General features: G+C 37.0%; 1 long non-coding RNA gene across 2 annotated transcripts in view; it reads right to left on the bottom strand.

Annotated features, from left to right (window-relative positions):
- Positions 1–5,302: 5,302 nt before the first annotated feature.
- LOC111090426 overlaps positions 5,303–26,167 on the bottom strand; it is a 69,067-nt gene continuing 48,202 nt past the window's right edge. For both annotated transcript variants that reach the window (XR_005371855.1, XR_005371856.1), the window contains one exon: positions 5,303–6,775. This is a non-coding gene — a long non-coding RNA (uncharacterized LOC111090426). The remainder of the gene's footprint in view (positions 6,776–26,167) is intronic.

The following is a 26,167-nucleotide window of genomic DNA, read 5'->3' as shown; positions in this document are numbered from 1 at the left end:
AAACAATGAGAGAAGAGTAACACTGTATCTATGAAGGAAAAACCATTCAAATTACAGCAAATATCTCACCAGGGAAAGAAAGACACATTTTTCAAGAGCTAAAAGAAAAGAATCTTACAGAATTACCCAGAATCTTACATCAAACAAAAATATCCCTCAGGTATGTTGGAGAAATCAAGGCATTCTCAGATGAAAAAAAGCTAAGAGGATCTGTTGGAAGCAGGTTTACCATAAAAGAATGATTAAAAATCTCTAAACAGAAAGGAAACAATTGAAGAAGAAACCTGAAACATCAGGAAAAAAGAAAAGGATATGGTAAGCAAAAACATGGATTAAAACAACAGAATTCCCTACCCCTCTTGACTTTTCTAAGTTATGTTAGATGAATGAAGCAAAAATTACAATACTGATGTGGTTCTAAATGTATGTAGCAGAAATATTTTAGACAATTATATCATAAATGGGAAGAGTGTAGGGACATAAAAAGGATTAAGGTGTTTATGTTTTACTCAAGCCAACAAAATGCTGACACGAGTAATCTGTGATAAATGTTTTATATATATATATATGTATATATGTATATATAGTCTAGTCTATACATATATATATAGTAATCCCTATAGCAATTACTAAAAAAGCTACGCAAGGTGATTACACTCAAAAAACTATAGAGAAATCAAGTGTTAATTCTTTTTTTTTTTTTTTCAAGTGGTAATTCTAAAAATACATCCAAGTAACCCACAGGAATTCAGGAAAAAGAAAATAGAGAAACAAAAAACAGAAAAAGCAAACAAAATAAAAAACAAAATAACAGACTTAAGCCCTAACATATGAATAATTAGATTTAATTTCTCTAAATACAGCAAGTAAAAGAGATGGGCAAATTGCATTAAAAAAAACATGACTCAGAGGCACCTGGGTGACTCAGTCGGTTAAGCATCTGCCTTCAGCTCAGGTCATGATCTCAGGGTCCTGGGATCAGGCCCCACGTTGAGCTCCCTGCTGAGCAGGGGAGCCTCGCTTCTCCCTCTCCCTTTGCCCCTCTCTCCCAACTCATGTTCTCTCTAGCTCTCTCTGCTTTCTCAATAAATAAATAAAAATATTTTTAAAAAAATCACAACCCAACTATATGCTATTTATAAGAAATGTGCATCAAATATAATGACCTGGGCAAGCTGAAAATTGAAAGTATGGAAAAAGATATATTATGCAAACATTAATCAAAAGAAAGCAGAATGACTATATTAATATCAAATAACAGGGACACCTGGGTGGCTCAGCAGTTGAGCATCTATCTACCTTTGGCTCAGGGCATGATCCTGGAGTCCCAGGATTGAGTTCCAGATCAGGTTCCCTGCATGGAGCCTGCTTCCCCCTCTGCCTATATCTCTGCCTCTCTCTTTCTGTGTCTCTTATGAATAAATAAAATATTTTAAAAATATATCATATAACATAGACTTCAGAACAAAGAAAATTACCAGAGACAGAGAGGGATATCCTTATAATGATAAATGGGTCAATGCTGCAAGAGAACATAGCAATTCTAAATATGTATGAATATGTATGTGCCAAACCACAGAACTGCAAAATATTTGTAGCAAAACCGATAAAGTGAAAGGAAGAACAGACAATTCTACATTTCTAGTTAGAGACTCCAACACCCATCTCTCAAAAATCAATAGAACAACTATCTAGAAATTTAGCAAGGATACAGAAGTCAAACACAACATCAGCCAACAGGATCTAATCAACATTGATAGAATACTCTACCTAACAACAGAATACACATTCTTTTCAAGGACCCACAGAACATATAACAAGATACACCATATTATGGTATTCTGAGCCACCTCTTCCTTGTGTCAACATTCCCCCTCAACTCACAGAAAAGCCACCTACCATCAACCAATCTCTCTTCATTCCAATTTGGTGATGTACAATATATTATAGCTCTAGGACATTCTAGTCACCAGATCCCATCAGAGTAGGGAAGAAGAAAAGGTAAAGGGGATTCAAATATCCCCCAGAGATACAAGCACATTCACTCCAGAACTCCATAGCTTGTTCAGGAAATAAGTAAGATAAAATGGAATTTGGAATCCAAACCTTGTAAATGGCACAGACCACAGTCATTGGAATTGTACAGCCCTAGCAGAGGAGGGCTTACTCAGGATACTTTCCAAGACTGGGAAAGATTAAGCATAAAAAAAAAAAATCACATGACTGGTGTTTTAATTAGATTTAGCCATTGAATTCTACTATAATGCCTGCACCTACCTCCAAAAAAAAGGGTAAATGACTCTTTCAAATGTGCATTAATTCTAGGATACCATTTAGAAAATTACCTCATGCAGTGTACTAAGTGGCACCCAAATTGCCCAGAAGAGTTATTGTATTTCCCCAAAGTGAGCAATTGACTCTTTTCTAACCAGTTGTATCAAGTCCAATTAGAAGCAGAATATAACTTCCTAGATATTTAAAATGGAATAGGCCAGTATTACAAAAGCCAACTGAGTAATTTATAGGAATTTTTTAATATACAGTTAATATTCCATTAAGATAAGTTAAACTGCCATTTGGAGAATAATTTTCTTTATATATAAAGATAGAACCCACACTTTGTCACTCCCATAAGGCCGTGTGTGTGTGTGTGTGTGTGTGTGTGTGTGTGTTGGTATCTGACTTAGACAGAAATGTATCATTTTCACATTGTTGTGCTGAATTATTCTTTTTTCTTATTTTTTCTTGAAAGGTTTTTGTTTTCTCCATATCACCTATATACTATGACATCATGGAGCAAGTACATCAGCACATTCTTTTCTTGTTATATAAATTATTGGACAGGAAAAATATTCATAGAGCTCTCTTGGGAGACAAATGTGAATCATAAAATCAAGTTTTCTCCATGAGTCTACCTAACGCACAATATGAATTTGTGAAAAATGCATCCCACTGGGAGTTAGGTAACAAAAATGTGGGCACTCAGTTTAACCTCTGAAGTCCTCAGTTTCTCCTTACAGAATGTGAGTGTTGAGATCTGTCTTCTGCCTCTTGAGGAAGCTGCAAAGTTCAAATTGGTTCATATGCATGAAAGTCTGTTGGCTCCCTTAGGACAGGAAGAAAACAATGAGAATTTGTAGTCTTATTCTTTAAGGTAAATCAAAGAAAGTCTTTTAAATTTTAATTAGTTTCCTTAAACCCCTGTGGATAAGTCTCTTTTGCCCATTTCACAAGTTAGAATTCAGGCACTGGGAAGTTAAATGGTTTGCCCCAATCATATAACCCCCTGGAATTAGAGCAAAGAATTCCTTGCATCTACTGATGTGAGAAAGCAACACAGAAGCATCCATGGGCCTTGTGCGCCGAATCATGGTACAGGAGCTTTAATGTGTGGTTGAGCTCTGTGGCTCTGCTGCAGGGTACCAGAAAGATTCTTTTTAATTTTTATTTTTGACAGACTGGGGATTTTTCATTTGGGAAAAAAGGGGGAGAGAGAAACTGAACAGCAGGATCAAAATCATAATCCCTGTTTTTAATGGAAATGTGAACTCAAGATTTTACCTTTGCTGGCCCCAGCTTGAAATCATGCCCCTGAGGGAAGTCTGCCTTCCTTACAACCAGCTGGCACAGTGTGCTTTGTTTTAAGCAGCTCAACTCAAATATGTTTCCCTTTTTATGCTCTCCCTAATAAAGCATTGTACAAAAGATACTGATACTGGAATGAAGTGTGCCTACTTCCTAGTTGAATGATTAAATACTGGCTAACTGGAACTGTAAGAAGGAAAAGAAATGCAGGTCTCCCTTCTGCATTTTCGGATTCTTGTTTACAGTGGGCATAACTCCAGTAAAGTCACTACTAAGGAGTGAAATTGGGTGCATTCTTTGGCTTCTTTGCTGTTCTCTATGCTGCCTCTAGTTTGTAGGAGCTACTGGCCTTTGCACAGTTAGATGGTATAAAAAGAGAGAAATTGACACAAGCAATAAAACAACAGTGGCCCTCAAACCATTTCTCTCTTGCTTTATGGGAGTTGTTTGTTTGTTTGTTTGTTTGAGGGTTTTTTTTTTTTTTGGTAGGTTGCTTTTTTTTCTGATGCTTATTCTCTTGTTTTTATTTTCTGCTCCTCAGCAAAGCAAGGGAGGAAAACTGATAAAAGGACTACCTTCGAGAAGCTTCAGAAAAGGCCACAAAATATTCTTTTATATAACTTGCTACTTTTTAAACCTGAGCACTGAGAAGTAGAGGATTAGGAATTGAGACAGAGAAAGGGGAAAACTAGAAGGATCTCTCCTCAACTTCCTTCTTTGCACTACAATATGGAAATATGTAACAAGTTGCAATTCCAGCCAGTAATACATGTTGTTAGGGCCTTAATTTTGAAAGAAGAAGGCCACTTATCTGGTTATAACCACTCTGGATCTCATCACTAAGAACTCAACAAATTAATCTGGACCCGAGGAGTTGCATAAAGATGTGAGACTTTATGAAGGCAGGACTTTTGAGACTGCCAAGATGTAATGTGAAATAGTTATTGCAAGGTCAGGCTCTGTATCATCTCAGATCTTTATCGTCAAATCTTTACATCTTAGATCTTTCCTCTACAAATTGCACATTGAGCAAATTCCCTACCCTATCAAACCTTTGTCTTCATAGCAACATTCTTTCTAACAACTCAAATGTGGAAACAATCCAAAAGTTCATCAGTTAATGAATGGATAAGCAGAATACACTGCATCCCTACAGTGGAATGCTATTCAGCCACAAAAAGGAAAAAAGAGCATTGATACTTGCTACAGAGTGGATGAACCTTAAAAACATCATGTTAAGTGAAAGAAGCAGTCAAAAAAGGCTACATATGATATGATTCCATTTATATGAAATGTCCACAATGGGTAAATTCATAGAGACAGCAGATTAGTGGTTTCAGGGGTCTAATGAGAGTGAAGAACAAAGAGTGACTGCTAATGTGTACTGGGTTTCTTTTATGGGTAATGAAAACATCCTGAAATATGATTGTGGTGATGATTGTATAGCCTGGAGAACATACCAAAAGTTATAGAATCACATACCTTAAAAAGGTGAATTTTATGGTATGTGAATTATATTGCAGTTGTTGGGGGGGGGACAGATTAATAATAGTTTCTTTCTCATCAGATTGTTAACAATTAAATAATGCAAGTAATGCACATTAACACAGTGACTAGCACATAGTAAGTGCTAAATTAATGTTAATTATTGACAAGAACTTGATTCAACTCACCACTCATAGTTAACATACAATGAACTATAAGAAGCATGCAATGGGTTCTCATCTGACCTCTAGGGTTTCCCCCATGTGATGGAGTGATTGACCCTAAGCAGTGTAGCTAAAGGAATAGCTCTGATCCAGTCTGCATTCTCTTCTGAGAATCCCGTGCTTATGTTGCCCTAAAGTAGGATGACCAGATTTAGCAGCTAAAAATACAGGAAACCCAGTTAAAGCTGAATTTCAGACAAACTAGACATTTTTTCCTATTATAATTATGTTCCAAATGTTTCATAGGACATACTATTACTTAAAAATTATGCAACATTTAAGATATATACTTCTACTAAAAAAAATTTTGTTGCTTACCTAAAATTCAAATTTAGCTGGGCATCTGGAAATCCTACTACCCATGAGGTCTACACTAGGTTGGAAGGCTTCATCTGACATTACAGACCTTATTATGAAGTCTTACCAAGCTCAAAGACCATCCACAGGGTACTGCACATTTATTTATAGATTTCTACCATGACACCACTACCATATACCTTACAAAATCATGGCCTCACTCTGGAAGTCTAATAGCTCTCCCACCTCTAGGTTGTCTACACCAGAGTTTTTGCTCTCAATACAAACATTGTTCCCCAAGAAATCAGCATTTGTCCACACCATGGCAATAAATGAGGCAAATTAAACTCTTCTAGTTGGAAATGTTATTCCTGATAGGAATGGAACAGTTGCATTTGCACAGATCTTTTCTGGGTAATAACCATCTCCCTTCTCCAGCAATAACTGAGGCCAGAACTTAATATCCAATATCTGTGGTTTACACAAAAAAACACAAATACACACAAAAAATAAGGTGTGAGTGCAAAAACATATGTGGTCATTGTCAAGTATAACTTCAATCATTAGGTATGGTTAAAATGTCAGTTGCCAAAACCAAATCTGTAGGTCTTTAAGAATATGATGAATGTTACACATGCAATCATATAAATATAATGACTCTATCTGGAATTTAACTTTTAAAAGCAGTTCATTACTATTCAATTCGGAATTTTCTTATTCTTTTAGAAATTTTATTCTACCTGGAGGTTTCTCACACTTTCAGCAAATGTTTCAACATGGTGTACCTCGGAGACTGGTGAGAATGTGAATTTTATTTATACTAGGTGACCATCCCAGTCAATCATGGATTACTTGTCATAAGTTATACTAGTTTTTTTTTAACCTAGAAAGTATTGCCAACAGGACTGGCTACCAAAATGAAAACGCACTTTCATTGTGTTCAAAAGTCATGAAGAATAGTGAGAGCAGACCATTAAAGCAAATACAGGTGGCCTTGTACAACCTTACAAGTTGTGTGCCCATGAAGCTGGCCCTGATGACAGGTATCACAATGGCTAAACTGAGTCAACATTTTGAGGGCAAAGTTATGTGTATGTCTCTTCCTCCAAACCAAGGATTGAAATCATCTGATAAATTGTTTCTTTCTTGATCTCATTTGACAGTTTTATCAAATCCAGAGGACCCTAAAAAAAAAAAAAAAAAAAAGATTGGGACAGGAAATGGGTTACCCCCTAGAGTAAGGAGCAGAGTGGGTGCAGGACAGGAGTAAGAGGAAGACTTTTGTTGTGTGTACTTTGGTATCTTATATATTTTGAATGGTGTGATGTAAATGTCTTACCCAGCCAAAAATGAGTAAATAAATTTTAAAGAGAGCTTTGGAGTCTCAGATCAAACCCAGCTGAATAAGCCACATGTATTTTGAATATATACAGGCACCATCATTTGGGTGTTTTTATAATTTTCTATTTTTTTATCTTTTATGCATCAAAGGAAAGATATTTCTTAAGGCAATTATGAAATATTCTAGGATGCCTTTAATAGAATTGATTGAATAAGGTAAAATAAGGTAGACTGAATAAGGTAAAATTGTTTCTGCACACCACAAAGTGCTTCACTTTCTAATGCACTGTATATTTTCAGTTTGAGATCATTGTGAATTATGTGACAGGATATGGTTCTCGCTTTGTTTTGGCAGTTCAGGGTCCAATTCAAGCTCAAAGCTAGTAACTGGGGGACCTTTGGGCCACATTTCTGTGTTCTAAAGCTTTCCCTTAGATTTCAACTCTTATCTTACTCAGTTAGGACTTATTTTTCATGATTCCATTTTCATATATCTTTATATTTTCTTCTTTTACTCCATGATTCTTTTAAACCACAAGAAATACTTTATGGAATGAAGTAAATAATTCTCAGCATTTATCCCACAAAGCAATGATGAATGTAGAAGAATTGAATCAAAAGGTTTTGCACTATTTTTTATAGTATCATCTGTCCCTGCTTGTGTGTTAAAGAATAGCTCACTAGACAGAGAGGCAGAATAGTGAGTTAAGAATAAAACCATGTATTTATCGGAAAATAAACTGTTGTGTAAACTTAGAAACAAAATCCAAACCAAGCTATGTGTTAACAATCAGATAAAAGTTAATAGTGAGGCATAAACTTCCAACCTTCTAATAGCACAACTATCAGATTTGGCCCTGATTTAGATTAGAGCTAACAACTGACAATATTATCAGTATCACCTATAAATCATACCTGCACTACGTATTGTCTACTCATACCACTATTGGTAATTGTAAAAAAATCAGGAACAACCTAAATAATGAAGCATGAGGAAACAGATAAGTTATCTATCTAAAACACAGAATATTATATAGCCACCAAAAAAGAATGCTTTGAAAAAGCCTAATGGCATGATAACTACAGTTAACACTGCTATTTGACATATTTGAAAGTTGCAGAGAGTAAAGCCAGAAGTTCTCATCACAATGAAAAAAAAAAAACATTTTTTTTTTGTTTTTTTTGTTTTTGTATCTATATGATGTGATACATATTAACCTGTTCTGGTAATCATTTTACAATATATGTAAATCAAATCATTATGCCATACACCTTAAACTTTTAAAACATTTTTAAATTAAATTCAATTTAATTAGCATATAATGTATTATTAATTTCAAAGGTAGAATTTAGTGATTCATCCTTTCATATGTAAACCCAGGCCTCATTACATCAAGTGCCCTCCTTAATGTCCATTACTCAATTATCCCTTGGCACCACCCTTCTCCCCTCCAGCAAATCTCAGTTTGTTTCTTAGAGTTAAGAGTCTCCTATGGTTGTCTCTCTCTCTGTTTTTTTATCTTATTTTATTTTCCATTCCCTTCCCCTATGACCCTCTGTCTTGTTTTTTTTTTTTTCACTGTCTTGTTTCCTAAAGTCCACATGAGTGAAATCATATGGTATTTGTCTTTCTTTGATTCACTTATTTTGCTTAACATAATACCCTCTAGTTCCATCTATGTCATTGCAAATGGCAACATTTCACTCTTTTTGATGGCTATATATATATATATATATATATATATATATATATATATACCACACCTTTATCTCTTTGTCTTTTGATGGGCATTTGTGTTCTTTCCATAGTTTGGCTACTGTATCTTTGGATCCAGGAGTGCAATTGCGGGGTTGTAGGGTAGCTCTATTTTCAACTTCTTGAGGAATCTCCATACTGTTTTCCAGAGTGGCTGCATCAGTTTGCATTCTCACCAACAGTGGAAGAGGATTCCCCTTCCTCTGCATCCTTGCCAACATCTGTCATTTCCTGAGTTGCTCATTTTAGCCATTCTGACCAGTGTGAGGTGGAATCTCATTGTGGTTTTGATTTGTATTTCTCTGATGCCGAGTGATGTTGAGCATCTTTTCATGTGTCTGTTGGCCATTTTTATGTCTTCTTTGGAGAAATATCTATTCATATCTTCTGTCCATTTCTTTTTTTTTTTAGATTTTATTTATTTATTCACAATAGACATAGAGAGAGAGAGACAGAGACACAAGCAGAGGGAGAAGCAGGCTCCATGCAGGGAGCCCCCCGCGGGACTCGATGCCGGGACTTCAGGATCACGCCCTGGGCCAAAGGCAGGTGCTAAACTGCTGAGCCACCCAGGGATCCCCCTTCTGTCCATTTCTTGACTGGAATTTGGGCTTTGGGGTATTGAGTTTGATGAGTTCTTTAAAGATTTAGGATACTAGCCCTTTATCGGATAAGGCATTTGCAAATATCTTCTCCCATTCTGTAAGTTGCCTTTTGGTTTTTTGGTTTTGTTTACTGTTTCCTTTGCTTTACAGAAGCTTTTTATCTTGATTACGTCCCATGCATTCATTTTTGCTTTTGTTGCCCTGTCCGTCCTTTGAAGATGTGTCTACCAAGAAGCTGCTGTGGCTGAAGTCAGAGATGTTGCTGCCTTTTTTTTCCTCTGGGATTTTGATGGATTCCTGTCTCACATTTAGGCCTTTCATCCATTTTTAGTTTACTTTTGTGTATGGTGTAAGAAAGTGGTCCAGTTTCATTCTTCTGCATGTGGCTATACAATTTCCCCAATACCATTTGTCAAAGAGACTGTCTTCTTTCCACTTGATATTCTTTCCTGCTTTGTTGAAGATTAGCTGACCACAGAGTTGAAGGTCCACTTCTGGGTTCTCTATTCTGTTCCATTGATCTAAGTGTCTGTTTTTGTGCCAGTACCATAATGCTTTGACTATTACAGCTTTGTAATATAAAATACTTGGCTTGAAATCCAAAGTTGTGATGCCTCCAGCTTTGGTTTTCTTTTTCAACTTTCCTTTGGGTATTCGGGGTCTTCTCTGGTTTCATACAAATTTTAGGATTGTTTGTTTCAGCTCTGCTAAAAAATGCTGATGTTATTTTGATAGGGATTGCATTGAAAGTGTAGATTGCTTTGGGTAATACAGACATCTTAACAATATTTGTTCTTCAATCTATGGGCATGGAATGTTTTTCCTTTTCTTTGTGTCTTCCTCAATTTCTTTCATAAGTGTTCTTCAGTTTTCTGAGTACAGATTCTTCACCTTTGGTTAGGTTTATTACTAATTCATTCTGTAAGGCCTTCATTGCCTTCATCCCAAAAGCAAAGACCTCATCAAAAAGGAAGATTACAGACCAATATCCCTGATGAACATGGATGCAAAAATTTTCAGAAGATACTACCTAATAGGATCCAACGGTACATTACAAACATTATTCACTACAACCAAGTGGAATTTTTTCCTAAATTGCAAGGGTGGTTCAACAACTGCAAATCAATCAATGTGATATACTACATTAATAAAAGTAAAGACAAGAACCATATGATCCTCTCTATAGATGCAGGAAAAGAATTTGACAAAATACACATTCTTTCTTGACCAAAACTCTGCAGTGTAAGGGATAGAGGGAACATACTTCAATACCGTAAAAGCCATATGCAAAAAACCCATAGGGAATATCATTCTCAATGGGGAAAAACTGAAACTTTTTCCAAAAGGTCAAGAACATGACAGGGATGTACACCCTCACCACTGTTGCACAACATAGAACTAGAAGTCCTTGCCTTAGCAATCAGACAACAAAAAGAAATAAAAGGCATCTAAATTGGCAAAAAAAAATAAGTCAAACTTTCAGTCTTCACAGATGACATGATAATATATGTAGAAAATCCAAAAGACTCCACCCAAAAATTGCTAGAACTGATACAAGAATTCAGCAAAGTCACAGGATATTAAGTCAATGCACAGAAGTCAGTTGCATTTCTATACACGAACAATAAGGCAGAAGAAAGAGAAATCAGGGAATTGATCCTATTATAATTGTACCCAAAACCATTAGATACATACACTTTAAACTTATACAGTGCTGTAAGTCGATTATATCTCAATAAAGCCAAAAAATACAAAAAAAAAAATACAACATGATAAAAATTTCTGATACAATATTGAGTAAGCAGACTATAATTTTGTTAAATTTATCCAAGAAGAGGGGTTAGGGAGGAAAATAGGTACGTGTGTTTACACACATGGTCAGAATGAAAGTAAGAATATTTTCCTTATAATAATTTCTTATAGTTTCAAATGCTTTTGCAATAAATATATATTGTTTTATTTTTTTAAAAAAGCATAGTTATTTTTAAAGGCAAATCAAGATTTTCCACAACCAAATGCAAGCTGGTACAGCCACTGTGGAATAGAGTATGAGAGTTCCTCATAAATTTAAAAATAGAACTGCTCTATGATCCAGTAATCACACTACTGGGTATTCATACAAAAAAATTCAAAAACACTAAATGAAAGGGATACACACACCCCTATGTTCATTGCAGCATTATTTACAGTAGCCAAATTACAGAAGCAACCCAAGTACCCATAAACAGATGCATGGGTCATTATATGTATACATACATATAATGGAATGCTATTCAGCCATAAAAAAGAATGAATTCTTGCCATTTGCAACAGTATGGATGGAGGTAGGGAGTATAATGCTAAGTGATATAAGTCAGTCAGAGAAAGACAAATACCATATGATCTCACTCATATGTGGAATTTAAGAAACAAAACAAATGAGCAAAGACAAAAGAGAGAGAGAGAGAAAAAAAAAAGAAAGAAACCAAGAAACAGACTCTTAACTATCAAGAACAAACTAATGGTTACCAGAAGGGAGGTGGATGGGGGGGGGGGGGATGATGAAACAAGTAATGAAAATTAAGAGTATATTAATCTTGATGAGCACTCAGTAATATATACAACTATTGAATGACTATATTGTACATCTAAAATTAATACAACACTGTAGGTTAACTATACTGGAATTAAAATTAAAAACTTAATTTAAAAAAAAAGATTGTGTACAACCAAACTCTTGAATTTAGCAAGTACGCCAATATGTAGGCATCCTTCCTGAATTACGGCTCCATTCAGGTCTCCCAAGGGAGAAATGGTAACTAAACTCCTAGTTCTCAATAACGAAATTCATAAACAGAAGATATGCCTCAGAAATCTATAGAAATACAACATCCAAATTAATTAAGGCAACATATATGGAATCAGTTCTTAAAATCAGCAATGTAGGAGAATAGCAGGCACATTTAAAAATGAGAAAATAAACCAAATTGAGCATGTAATTATTGTCAGTTATGTAAGCCCATAGATAGGCCTTTAGAAGAAAAGAGAAATAGTGAATAAGGACATATTTTACAAACCAAGGCCCTTGATAGTCTTTTTTGTCCCAAGATTCCATGTGGAAAAAAGATAAAGATTTGTTTCCACATCTTGCATTACACAGGTAACACTACCAGCAACTTGTCACTTCCATGAACAAACATATTGAAAGTTTGACCTGGATTCCCAGACACTAATGAACAAGAGCCTCAATGATACAAAGGCAACAAACACGAGTTTACAGACTTTTTTTCATCCCTTCACTTCTGTGGAAATAACATTTTTTTTTTTTTTGCTCAGAATTTCAAACCCCTGGTCACACCTCCAAAACAAATAAGTCAGTAATATTGCATACATGCTATCTGCCCAACAATGTGATGGATACAGCTGGTAGTTTAATGCAAATATAAGGTGGGGAGAAGTATCATTACCAAGTGTCTGCCATGTGCTAGACAGAAGGTTGGGGTCTGGAATCTAAGCTCTGATAGCCTCTTCTAGCACTTTAGGAAATAAAATTCTCCTAGAAATGTGGTTTGGGGTGTGAAAGAGTAGCGTTCAGGGCCTTGGAGGCAACATGCAGTTTTCTCTGAGGTCTTTTCCTACTTCTTTTAAAAACAAGCTCTCACTCTAAAAACAAGAGAAAATGAAGCTGCTGTGATTGTAGGCTTGAATATAAATGATTTCTGCCTCAGGAAAAAAAAATAAAAACTTTCCAGAATATTTAGTTCCTAAGTATTACTTTGAATGAGGGAATAAATAAATGAATTTATGAACAAATGAATGAATGAACAAACACATGAAGAATTTTGAGAATGTGTTCTCCGGGAGGGTTAGGACACTTGTAATTCATTCAAGGGGCAGATAGCATGGGAGAAAGTAAAATATGCAAAGTACAGGTGCAAAGAAAGGCTGAAGGTTAGTACATGGCTATGCTTCTCATCCCCCAATGCCCCACAACCTATGACCTCCAGGCTGGCAAGTTCAAGACTCAAGAAATGATAGGCAAGAGGATATGTTTAAAACTGGGAATTTGCCTGGAGCCATCTTTGACCAGAGATCAATAATAAGAACATCAACCACCACCACCACCACAATAATAATAACAGCAGGAATAGTAGTACAAATAGTAACAATAGGTAACTTTTTAAACTTATTGCCATGTGCCAAGTACTGAGCTAAGCTCTTTGCATAAAATATCTCAAGCAAGTGTCACCATAATCCAATTAAAAGGTAGTATTAGGGCAGCCCAGGTGGCTCAGCAGTTTAGCACCACCTTTAGCCCAGGGCCTGATCCTGGAGACCTGGGATAGAGCCCCACATCGGGGTCCCTGCATGGAGCCTGTTTCTCCCTCTGCCTGTGTCTCTGCCTCTCTCTCTCTCTCCCTCTCTCTCTCTCTTTCTCTCATAAATAAAATCTTTAAAAAAAAAAAAAAAGAATGTTTAAAAAAATAAAAGGTAGTATTATTAGCTCCATGTTACAGATTAGAACTCTGGCTTAGAGAAGGTAAGTGAATTTGTCCAAAGCCACACAGCTAGTCCTATGCTACACATATGGTAATTAATTATAGGGTATCTAAACTGTATTTGACACTTTATAAGGAGTTGAATTAGATCAATGTTTCCCAGCCCAGCTGAACATTAGCACCAACCTAACAGCCTCCACATTTGGATGTCTACTCGTTGATTTCCTCCATGTCAAGTTAAATTATTTCAGATGACTCTGGGTCCTGATCTGGATGCTGAGGCAGGAATACTCCTTGAGGAGTCAGCTTGGTCCTTGGATACACAAACACACTGCTTAAGTAACAGACCAGTATGCAAGACTTCCTCTCATTTGAATATTAACTGGCAGCCCAGTTAATACCCAAACTGCCCATTTCTCTGTTTAGAGATCTCAGAAATGTAAAATTATAATGTTTACTTCTTAAAATTACCTAATACTTAAATTGAAAAATGGACAAGGGAAATGCCACCAGCAATTTGAATAAAAAGACTGCAGCGTAATAGAAAGTTTCTTCTAAGAAAAACAAACTAATTCATAGACTGTGAAAGTTAAATCATCTGGCACAATGGTTCTCAATGCTGGATGCACAGTAAAATCACGTGGAGAAGTTATTAAATAATGTTAATAATAATGCCAGATCCATCCCGCAGTGTCTGATTTAACTGATCTAGGGTAGCTCCTGGGAATTGGTGTTTTTAAAAGCTTCAGTCATGGTGAAGAAGCACTGATTCAACCCAGCCCCTCATTACCTATAAAATGATTTGCCATTTAGCAGGCCATGACCACAAAACATCTCTCTAGTATCCTTGGAATCTAATTGAACCAGGACTATAGCTTCTTTTCAAAATTACCCAAAAAAAGTCTTAGAAAAAAATGCTAGCCATAAGACTTGAAGAAAATCAAAATCAAACATAATTATAAATATACTCACTAATAGTTAACACACTGCATCACAATAGTTCTCTTTCAAACATACTCCTAAGTCGGTGAATTACTTGTAATTGCTCATTAAAGGTGTTCTATTTTCTTTGCTTCCATTATAGAGAGTGTGAAATTTTTCAGAGAAACCAAATGGAAAGGTGATTGTCCAGATGTAGGCTAACAGAAGTTTCCACAAACACATGTGGAATAATATCTGGAAGTGGTTCAGCAGACATTGCATGGAGTGGTGTGTATAGCAAAAACTAATCCATCTCATTATGTTTGGCACTGATTCGATCCTTAGCTAAAATGCCTTACCTAGTTCTTTTTACAGTTAAAAGAAATGTTTGGAACTTAACATGAGGGCCAAAGAAAGCATAAACATAATAATGATGATGAAATAAATTCCTTATGAGAGTCCTCTTTTCTCTCTCAAATATTTTTACATTTGCTATTTCATTCTTCATACAACCTGAAAAAATATATATTAGAAGTAAAGATGGAGATAAACATCTTTCCTAAACTGCCTTGAAAAAAAAGTCCAACTCTCAGTAACTCCTCAGCTCCCCAAATCAGGGTCAAGTATTATTTCTGTCTTCCACCAGTATGAACACTGGGCAGGATACTTCAGAGTAGGGGGAAGAAATACAGATATGACTAAGGCAAACTCTCTTACTCATTATGCTCCTATTTTAGTGGAAAGAGTCAGATAAAAAATATGCAAAATAAACTCTGTCTTGTGTTATTCTTAACCATCCTAAATAAGGGAATAAAACTGTTCCCTATCTCAATGAATAGCACCAAGATCCCTTGCCAGTTGAGTAAGCCAGAAATTGAAAAATCTTCCCTCATTCTTACTTCTCTCTTACTAGCCACATCTGGTCCCTTAGCAAGTCCTGCAATTTTGCCTCCTAAGTTATGTCTTGAACATTCTTTCCATCACCACTGTCATCACCAGAGTTCAAGTCACCATCACTTCCCATATGTCTGAATTGCAACTACCTCCTCTATAGTCTCTCTGTTTCCATTCTGGATCCACCCAATGTATGCTACCTGTTGCAATAGGAGTGACCTTATAAAAAAACAAATCTAATCATAAGTTCTCCCACTGAAACCATTCCAGAAACTTTTTATTAGCTATATCGTAAAGCCCAAAGTTCCCTAAGCTGAACTAAAAGGGCTTGCTAGATATAGCCCCTGCCTATCTCTCCAGCCTCATGAACTACCACTGTCCCACTGTTTCCCTCTGCTCTCGCTACTATGGCCTTCCTTCAGATCTTTGACTATTACGTAGTCTTCATATCTCCTGGCATTTTCACTTGTTCTTGTGGGGCAAGAATACTATGCCCCAACTTCATCCTTTAATCACAGCTGAAATATCACTTAGACATGGAAACCTTCATCAACTTCCCAAACATAATTAGATCCTCTCACAGGACTTCACAAGCATCCTTTGTAATACCCCTCACAACTTATAACTGTATATTTATTGTGTGATTATTTAATATCTATCTCCTCCCACCCTGTTCCTATGGCACTGTAAGATCTATGAAAGTAAAGACAATGCCTTATTTGCTTTCCCAGTATATTTTCTGGCACATTGTAGGAGCTCAATACATATACTGATTGAACAGAAGGATGAATAAATGAATGAATGAACGAATGAATGAACACTAAAGACTGAATGAAAAAAGTTAACACTGTAAATAAGTAGTGAGGAAAAAGTAAGATTGTGATCATCAGAAAAAGGTAGGGATAGACTTCCAGCCTCCAAGAACAGCAAACACAAAGATAGTCATAAAGCAGGAATGGAAACATGAAGAATCCAGACTTACTGGGCTGAGGATAACGTGTAATGGAATATTTACCCAGAAAGACGTGATTCTGTCATGAAAAGTCTAGAATGCAAGATAAAAATGGCACTTAATTACAAAGTGAGCCACTGCCATCTTAAGAGCAGGAAGTGACATGTAGAAAGTGAAACTTGGGTAATATTCCGTGCTCACTGATGAAGAGGGTAAGACAATTTCAAAGCCTATGCTAATATCACCACAGAGAACAAAGTTATTTTTAAGTCATATTGCTATCATGTACTTAAAACTCATGGGGGTGCCTGGGTGGCTCAGTCAGGTGAGTGTCTGGCTCTTGATTTCTGCTCATGTTGTGATCTTGGGATCATGGGATAGAGCCTTATTTCAGGCTCTGTGCTCAACAAGAAGTCTGCTTGAGATTCTTTACTTCTTCCTCTGGCCCTCTTCCCCTCACTCTAAAATAAATAAATAAATATTTTTTAAAAATCATGAAGATACCGTGACCTTGAAGGAGAGTATAGATAAAAGATTTCTGTGAGTAGTAATATAACAGGAATGAGATTTCTCAATAAGATGGTGAACTAAAGCAACCTGATTTATAACAGAGTCCCCCAAAGGCTCAGGAACCATCAGCACCAAGTACTTCTAGAAATGGGGTTGAAAGTGAAGAAGACTAGCTAGAAGTCTATTTGAGAAATAGATCACCAAAACCCCTCCTTCCCTCCAAATGAGCATGTTTATTGTTTCAAAGAGGTGAAACAGAGGTGCCTGGGTGGCTCAGTCAGTTAAACATCTGCATTCAGTTTAGGTCATGATCCCAGGGCTCTTGGGATTGAGCCTCATATTAGGCTCCACACTCAACGAGGAGACTGCTCCTCCCTCTCTCTCTTCCCTTTTCCCCTACTCGTGTTTTCTCTCACTTGCTCTGCTTTTTCTCTCTCTCTCAAATAAATAAATCTTTTTTTTTTCCTTTTTAACGAAAGAGGTAAAATAGATCTTCACACAGACTTCTGGTACAGATTAGCATAGGAGTATGACACCAAAAATGAGGGTATGAAGCTAATGTTTACATATCCACTGCGGAGATTTTAAGCTCTCTTTCCTGATTCAACTCTCAGAAACAAACATATATCCCCCAGACAGGAAGTAGAAAGATTCTTTTCTGGTGCATTGAGCAGCCTAAATTGAAAGACCTAAAGATGCTGATATAAGAAGTACTTCCATTAAAGGGCCCAGCCAGGTCAGCCTATGGAGCATCTCATAGATAAGAATCACCAACTATCCACTGAGATTTTCTAATCAGATCTAACATACACTCTTCTATGAGAATCATTAGACACATGAATCTATCTATCATGAATGATAGAACCACAAGTTAATTAGTTAAATAGCTAAGTAATTAAGAAAAGCGACTTGGAGAAAAGAATTCTTTGAGGAAAAAGGAACAAGGCAAAGAAAAATAATGTTAATAAAGTTAGGGAGATAAAAGATATTACATGTATGAACCAAAAACAGAATCTTATTAAAGAGACAAGAGAGTCAAAGTAAATCTCATTAAAAATCCAACAGTAGATATAAAATCTTGGTAGACAGTTTGGAAAATAAATATAGGGGATCTCCCAGAGAGGAGAGCTGAAAGATTAATAAATGGAAAACACAAATGGAAAGACAGGAACATAAGAGATCCAGCTAAGGGGATCCACCAACCAAATGGCAGTTTCCAGCAAGAGAAAGAGAGAAAGTGAAGGGGAAGAAATTATTAAAGAAATAATTCAAGAAAATAGCCCAGGGGTAAAGAACATAATTTTCTAGATTTTAAAGGCCCAATCCAAAGCAGCCAACACAACAGATAAAAAAAAAGACACCCCTGGGAAATTTCAGAACACTGAGAGAAAAAAGAAAGTCTTACAAGGAGCACAGGTGAGAAAAACACAGTTCACAACACAAAGTTTAGGAATCTGAATAGCTTTTAATTTCTTAACATTAACCTTGGAAACCAGAAAATAATGCTAGATTTTCTAGATTTCTACTACCAGACATAAGTTATCAATCAAGTGTAAGGGTAAATAAAAATATCTTCTCAAAATCTAAAATTAAGTCTCAAAAAAAATTACCTCTAGGCACTCTCTTTCTGTAAAATATTGACTCTACCAAAACAACAAGGAGGAAGACAGAAGATTCAGGTAAAAGGGGGCCCTCCCCAGGAGGAAAAAGGATCACTAGAGAAAGGGAAATCTCAGGATTTCAGCTATGTACCAGCTATACAGGTAACCAGTCCAGACTACTACAAGCAGGTCATATTGAGACAAGAGTCCAGGAGAGCATCTCAAGAAGATGAAATTAATAAATTACTGATGCATCTAAATAAAGAATTGAGAAGAGACTTGGAAAATTGTAGAAGAGTTTTGGGTTGAATTAATAATGAGTATGTACATAAAAAACATACACACAAACAAACTAAAAACATAACTATTAACTCCAGAAAACAAAATGTTGGCAAGGAATGTGCTTCTTCTAAGCCTTAATATGCACAGTCATAACATTAAATAAGGCTTTAATCTAAGTTATGATATCACAGGGGAGGGGATGGATAGGGGATGAGGAAAGAGGTGAAAGAGAACTTAATTCTCCTCTTTCTAGTGGGAAGTCAATAAATCATTCCTAAATCTGAAAAATTAAGAATCAGAAATACAAACTTGCTTTTTAGAAATATAGTGATACACATCCAAACAGCAAAAAAGCTTAAAGTGATTGCCCATAAATAAGACGAAGTGAAGCATAGAAAAAACTTCTGTTTTCACAAGTCTTATGAAATCACCTGACTCAAACTATGTGTATTTATAGCTTTAATACAAATAAATATTGAATAAACAAACTATTTAAATTTTAAAAACTAGCAGGCCAACAATGAAGAAGGGATGCATAAAGAAAGAGAGAATGACATATAAATGACTCTGATTTTCAAATTTAAGTAACTAGGAGGACGGGGAAGTCCAAAGAAAGGGTAGGATTTAAAGAGAATAAGAATTATAACTCAAAAATACAGTGTTTATGACAACAAATAACTACTTAGTGACACAAAATGATGGAGAGCCACTCTCTTTAGAACTTAAGAGAATTTTAAAGCTGCAAGGACCTTTAAATATTATCTTGGTTCTGTTTCTTAAATCCTTTCTTGAATCTCCTTTGCAAGGGCTATCCATGGATGCTTTGTGTGAACATCTAGCTGACTGACCATTCACCATATCTTCAGGCACTCCGTTCCTACCTCAGGCTCCTCTTCCTTCAGTGAAGACATATCTGCATCAGTCTCAGTTCAACCTGGGTTCTTTACTCTGTGTTGCTGCTTGAACATACTGCGACCCTGCCCTAAGTATCCTCAGTACTTCCAGTAACTACTCAAATGCTTTTCTGTTTGTTCTCTGGACTCTTAATGAACCAGAGGACCCAACATTCTAGTAAAAGTATCTAAATGCTTAAATATAACTAAAAGTGAATTTTTTTTTAAAGATTTTATTTACTTATTCATGAGAGACACAGAGAGAGAGAGAGAGGCAGAGACATAGGCAGAGAGAGAAGCAGGCTCCATGCAGGGAGCCTGATGTGGGACTCGATCCCAGGTCTCCAGGATCACACCCTGAGCTCAAGGCAGGCACTAAACCATTGAGCCACCCAGGGATCCCCGAAAAGTGAATTTATATAGAATGATATCCATTTATTCTTGGCTAGCGACAAGGAGTTGAATAAATGACTTCCAGATATCCCTTCCGTTCCTCCAGAGACGAACCTGGTGAGTGCTTCCAGGACAGGGCTGCCATTTGAGTGATGGGTTGAAGCAGGCAGAGGAAGACAAAGGAAGAGACAAGCAGGGCTCTGCCTCCTACGCCTTGCCATCCACAGGCCCTTTTAAAGGCAGCAGTTGTCATGAGGCTAGACTCTAAATCCGTTTCTAAGAGCCGAAGTTCAAATTAAAGCCAAGTACTGCAGCGTTGTTTCCAGAATAATTTGAATCTTCAAGCTGTGCTAAGTGCCTTTTTGCTTCTACACTTGAAAATTACTACATTTTTCAGTTTGTTTCTATTTGAAAGAAAATGGTTTAGGTGATTATAGAGGAGTAGCTTGTCGATTCTGCACAAATTCCACTCGTGATTTTTATGCTAAAATTCCAAAAGTCTCTTTAATAGATAATTTATGTTCCTCTAAGATAGTTTTATTTTAGAATAATAAAAGCCCTCAAACTTCCCAGAGGCAAAGAAAGAAAAAAAAAAAAAAGATACTCAACGTGAGATCTAAGAGCTAAGCTCTTCACAGAGGCCTATCCATCTTACGTGATCAAGAGATATTTTCCAGTAGTTCTCTGTGGGCAACTGGAAAGTGCAGCAAAGTGATGAGACACAAACCCTCTTCCTGGACTTGAGCTACACTGTTGTCAAAAGCAAAAAACAAGAATTCCTTGGGATCCCTCATTTGAAAAATTCTAACTCTCCAGATATCCATTCTCTTGAACTTAATTTTCATGTGTTCATTTGGCAAGTACTGATGGAGCATCTACTATGTGGCCATCACTGCGCTGGGTGCAAGGGATGTAACAGTGAACAAGATAGAAAAGATCCCTAGAGTCCACATTTTGGCAAGGGAAGACAGATAACAAGATTTGTATTCATTTTGTTGGGCTATAAAGAAAATAAAACAGGTTGATGTTCTAGACCGTGACTATTCCATCTTGGGGCTGATAAGAAAAGCCTTTCCAGGGGAGATAGTTGTAGTAGAAACCAAGTAACAAGAAAAAGCTGGGGAAAGAATAGTCCAAGCAGAGGTTAAGAGTCAGAGCAAAGGCCTAAGAGAGCTTTCCCTGAGCATTATTGTTCCACAGGAATGTTCTCTGGAGAATTATAACATCTTTAGTGATAGTGAATGCCTTGCTCCATCTGAGCACTCAATTCAAGTGCTCAGAGACAGAGGCACCTGTTCCCCAGCTCCTGCACTGTTACAGCTGATGACTCCTAGCTGAGTCCTCTCTAGGAATTGCCTACAGCCCAAGAGTCTCTCATCGCCCTGGAGACAGTCTGTATCCAATGACTGGCCACAGAGGTATAGAGATCTAGCCCTTTGCTTCTGAGCCCCTTCTTCCAGCTCCTGAAAGCCCCATGGGCAGTCTCTGTGTGACTGTATCACAGCTCAGCTTCCCCTCTGCCCAGTCCTGCTTCCTTCACTCCCCACAGGCATTGAGGCTGAGGGCATGGCCCAACATACCTTCAGTATACATATCATCTCAGCCGCTCTTTCCCTGGGGATTCCAGCTGGAGATCTAAGTGGATCGTTTTGGACACATATAAATATTAAAATATAACAGCAGCACCACCATCAAATTTAGGAATCATAAGAGTGCCAGTGCTTGTTTCATTTCTGTCTAGGCTTAAAGATAACATGATAAGAAGTCCTAACTGGTTTCCATGACACACTGAGGTCTGTCCCCACACTGCTGACTGATGTTTCCCACCCACAAATCTGATCACGGTGATCCCTTGCCGAAGCCCTTCAGTGACTCTCAGTGGCCTTCAAGACAACATCTTGGTCCACAAGTCTCTTCATGACCTGCCTTCCCATATAGCCTTTCTACCCACCTTCTCCCACACTACACCCATGGTATTTTGACTATGCTGTTTCACACCCTCTTGCCTGTCTTTGAACCTGCAATTTCCTTCACTTAGCAAATCATTTTTTTTTATTCTTTAAAGCTACTTTCTTTGAAAGCCTTCCTCAGCCCCCATATTCAGAGTTTCTGATACCCTCCTTGTAACTGTGTTGTACATTGTGTAGTTTTGTACTGTTGTACCCACCACTGTAAGCATCTGCCCATTTCTGCTGCTCAACTGCATGCCACCACTTCCAACAGAAATATATTTATAGACTTTCCTCTATTCAGTAGTGACCCCTCCCCTGGCATCTAGCAGTAGCAATCACTTTGCAGACACTTGAGAAGGCTATCTCATTCTGACTTATGCTTGGAAAATAGGCATAGTCACAAAATATATAAATAGATCCCTTGTTAGCATCCATTTTGCAATTATAGAACCTATCTTTAGGGGGCAGGAATAAAGAGCTGGAGAAACTTCTGTATGATGCTGTTTATGTTACAAATGTCACTGCCATATCCCATCCCTACAATTCTCAGGCAGCTAACATCTTAAAGACCCCTACAGACCACTATATTTCCATATTCATCCACGTCAATTACACTCTCTAACTTAGCAATTCCCAGTCTGTGAAAGCCTTATCATGAATATTTATTCATTCTTCCAGTCTACAGAGAAAAGAGAGTGGGCATACCAGAACAATAGTCTGAATGCTTCTTTGTTTGTTTTGTATGTTCACAAATGTAAACACTGCCAAAACACACATAAATTGGAAAAAAATCTAGAATTTTCTTGGTTTGGTAATTTTTTTTTTAAGATTTTATTTATTTATTCAAGAGAGACACAGGCAGGGGGAGAAGCAGGCTCCATGCAGGACCCTAACGCAGGACTCGATCCCGGGTCTCCAGGATCAGGCCCTGGGCTGAGGGTGGCGCTAAACCGCTGAGCCACCCGGGCTGCCCTGGTTTGGTAATTAATAAAGAGCAAGCTCTCCTTTCAGAAACTTTGCTGTGGGGCACTGCATTTAAATATTGACATACACATACACACACACGGACACAATATGTATACATACTTTATATATATATATATATATATATATATTGACCATTGGCAATGGTAATAATGAGCTCACAGAAATATGATCTTCCCCTAGTGACAATTTCAGCATGCAGAAGAGGCAGTGGGGTGACAGAAATCAGTGGCCTTCAGAATAGAACACCTGTGCTTCTCTAGTCCTAGCTATGCCCTTTGGCAGCTTGGGATCTTGAACAAGACATTTCATTTCTCCTGGCTTGACTTCTTATCTGTAAAATGGAGATTATTCCTAATTCACACTATCCTTGTGAGAATTGAATAAATAGGTCACATGTAAGAAAGTGCCTAGGGGCTGGGCCAGTGGGTGGAGCATGCGATTCTTGATCTTGGGGTTGTGAGTTTGAGACCCACGCTGGGTTGAGAGATTACTTAAAATCTTTAAAAAGGGAGAGAGAGAAAGAAAGTACATAGTCCAGGCTTTAACATCATTTAAGCCACAAGAACTATCCATTCAAAGCACAACAAATGTTTTTACTGAAAGTATCTCCCTTATTTCCCAAAACTGAAGCTTAGCAAAAGTAACTGATTCTTACTGATGAATATCATCACTCTACCCTATGTGAGTTTAAAATATGCTGATTTTGAATTTTTCATTTCAATCTTATTTCTACATGCTCAGAAAATCTGTTTATTTAAGAAACTACATCAAACTGTCAACCATATATACTAGGCTTTAACACATCTGATTTCTCTTTCCTAAATAAGCAGTTTGAAGAATGACAGTTAGATAGTAAAAAAGGAAATCAAACCCATGGGATGGTTAGTACCTTTATATACTTTTATATCCCAGAAAACACCTATGCAGATTAAAACCTTTCTACATTTCTTTAAAAACACATTTCAATCTGACCACCTGCATGTTGAATTGTACAAAAACGGAATTTAAAAGAGTTAGGGTAGTAAATCTCTCCAATCAACATATTACAGAAACCAATATCACCAAAAAATTTTGCCTCTCCAGCAGAGTATTAAAATCACTCAGATCTGATGAGTGTAAAATGTTGAGCTTATCTTTTTAAAAGTCATGTTACTAGGCTATAAGGTTGATAATACTAAAAAATACAATGCTTGAACAGGGAAGAAAACAATCTACCACCATTCATGTCTTTTGATATGCAAAATGATAAATCTTGTCACATGGACTAGAGGCTAGAGCAAATTTTTATTTAAAAAAAAAAAAAATTGGAGCACCTGGCTGGCTCGGTCAGTTAAGCATCTGCCTTCAGCTCAGGTCAATCCCAGAGTTCTGGGATCGAACCCCACATTGTGTTCCTTGCTCAGCGGACAGCCTGCTTCTCCCTCTCTCTCTACCACTCTCCCTGCTTGTGAGTTCTATCAAATAAAATCTTTAAAAAAATTTTTTTAATTAAAAAAAATAAACTATTAATTGGCCTTTGGTGTAGCCCTGTTTGATGCAAATTATACTACTTGTCAAGACTTTTGTTTAGTCACAAATAAAAGGCTTAGTGGATAAAGGTTTGGCCTTTTGCTACAGGTTTTCTGCCAAACTGTGACCTGAAATGAATGAATTGGTATTGAGTGGGGCCTCCTGACTCTGTAATTTAATGCTGACAGTAATTAGCTAAGAAGGAGGTGTTATAATGAAAGCCCAGGGCATGGTGTTTATGTGATTTTACACAGCTGCAATAGATGGCACCTCCTTTTTCAGTCTTTTTCATTTACTACATCTGAAAAGGGAGAAGGTGTGAGTCGTAAAAGATACTGGCTGCTTGACTTTCTGATAAATCTCTGGACAGTGAAGACCTTGGGTTTAAATTAGCTGTCAAGGGTTCAGCCATCTCACTCACTGGCTCACTATGGAGTTAGTAACATTGCAAAGACATTATAAATGGATTCATACATCTTGATTAATGCCTTCCTTTGTAAACAGACTTTCAGCATGGAGCGGTGCCATAGCAGACGCCCTATTCTAAAGGTTAATCTTTACATCAATGGCATATTCAAGACATCCTGCATTTTCAGTTCTTCTCTTTTCTTTTTGAATTTCAAATTCTCTTGGAATAAATGAGAACGAAGAGTCCTAATAGCAGAATCAGAATCTATTGTTAGAAATGTCCTGTGTAAATAAAGGATCATTTTTGCACATCTGACTATTTCATAGAACAAAGGAAATCCTCTGTATAATTCTACGTCGAAGTCTTTCCTTCTTGGCCCTTAAAAAATTGCTTTAACAGGAAAGGTCCACACCTAAGTGACCCCTCTGTGCCTCTAGCTTGGGATGATTTCCCTGACAGAATGGTGCTCCTGTATAAAGTAGTTTGTGGGATCCCTGGGTGGCTCAGCGGTTAGCACCTGCCTTCAGCCCAGGGCGTGATCCTGGAGACCCGGGTTTGAGTCCCACATCAGGCTCCCTGCATGGAGCCTGCTTCTCTCTTTCTCTCTCTCTCTGTATCTCTCATGAATAAATAAATAATAAAAATCTTTAAAAAAATAAATAAAAATAAAGTAGTTGTTAGATGCTCGCAAGTATCCGACTGTATAACCAAACACTGAGGGCCTGTCCTTTTCCAAATGCTGCTAATCTTGGTATGTCTGAATGTTACTTTGCTACTACAGGGAAAAAACGGGGGACCATAAGAATACAAGAAAATAGAGGCCAAAAGAGTGTGCTAATACATTTTTACTTCAGCCAAGCTTTAGTTCAGAAGGAACTGTTGATATGAGATTTTTGTCACCTCAATTATTCACGATGAATTGGAAGGAAATCTTCCTTCCAAGTGTTTATTGACATTGTCATTTACTCAGCTTCCTAAAGTGTTTTGTTGACATAAATTAGATCTTTGTTTACTCTGTTCCAGATAGAAGCAAAAATAAAACGCTTTGATAAAAACAACTATTTAATTACTGCACCATCCTAGAAAATCAGCA

Source organism: Canis lupus, chromosome 17 (genome assembly GCF_011100685.1).
Source record: "Canis lupus familiaris isolate Mischka breed German Shepherd chromosome 17, alternate assembly UU_Cfam_GSD_1.0, whole genome shotgun sequence".
NCBI lineage: Eukaryota > Metazoa > Chordata > Mammalia > Carnivora > Canidae > Canis > Canis lupus.
This window is presented reverse-complemented; position numbering and strand designations above follow the sequence as displayed.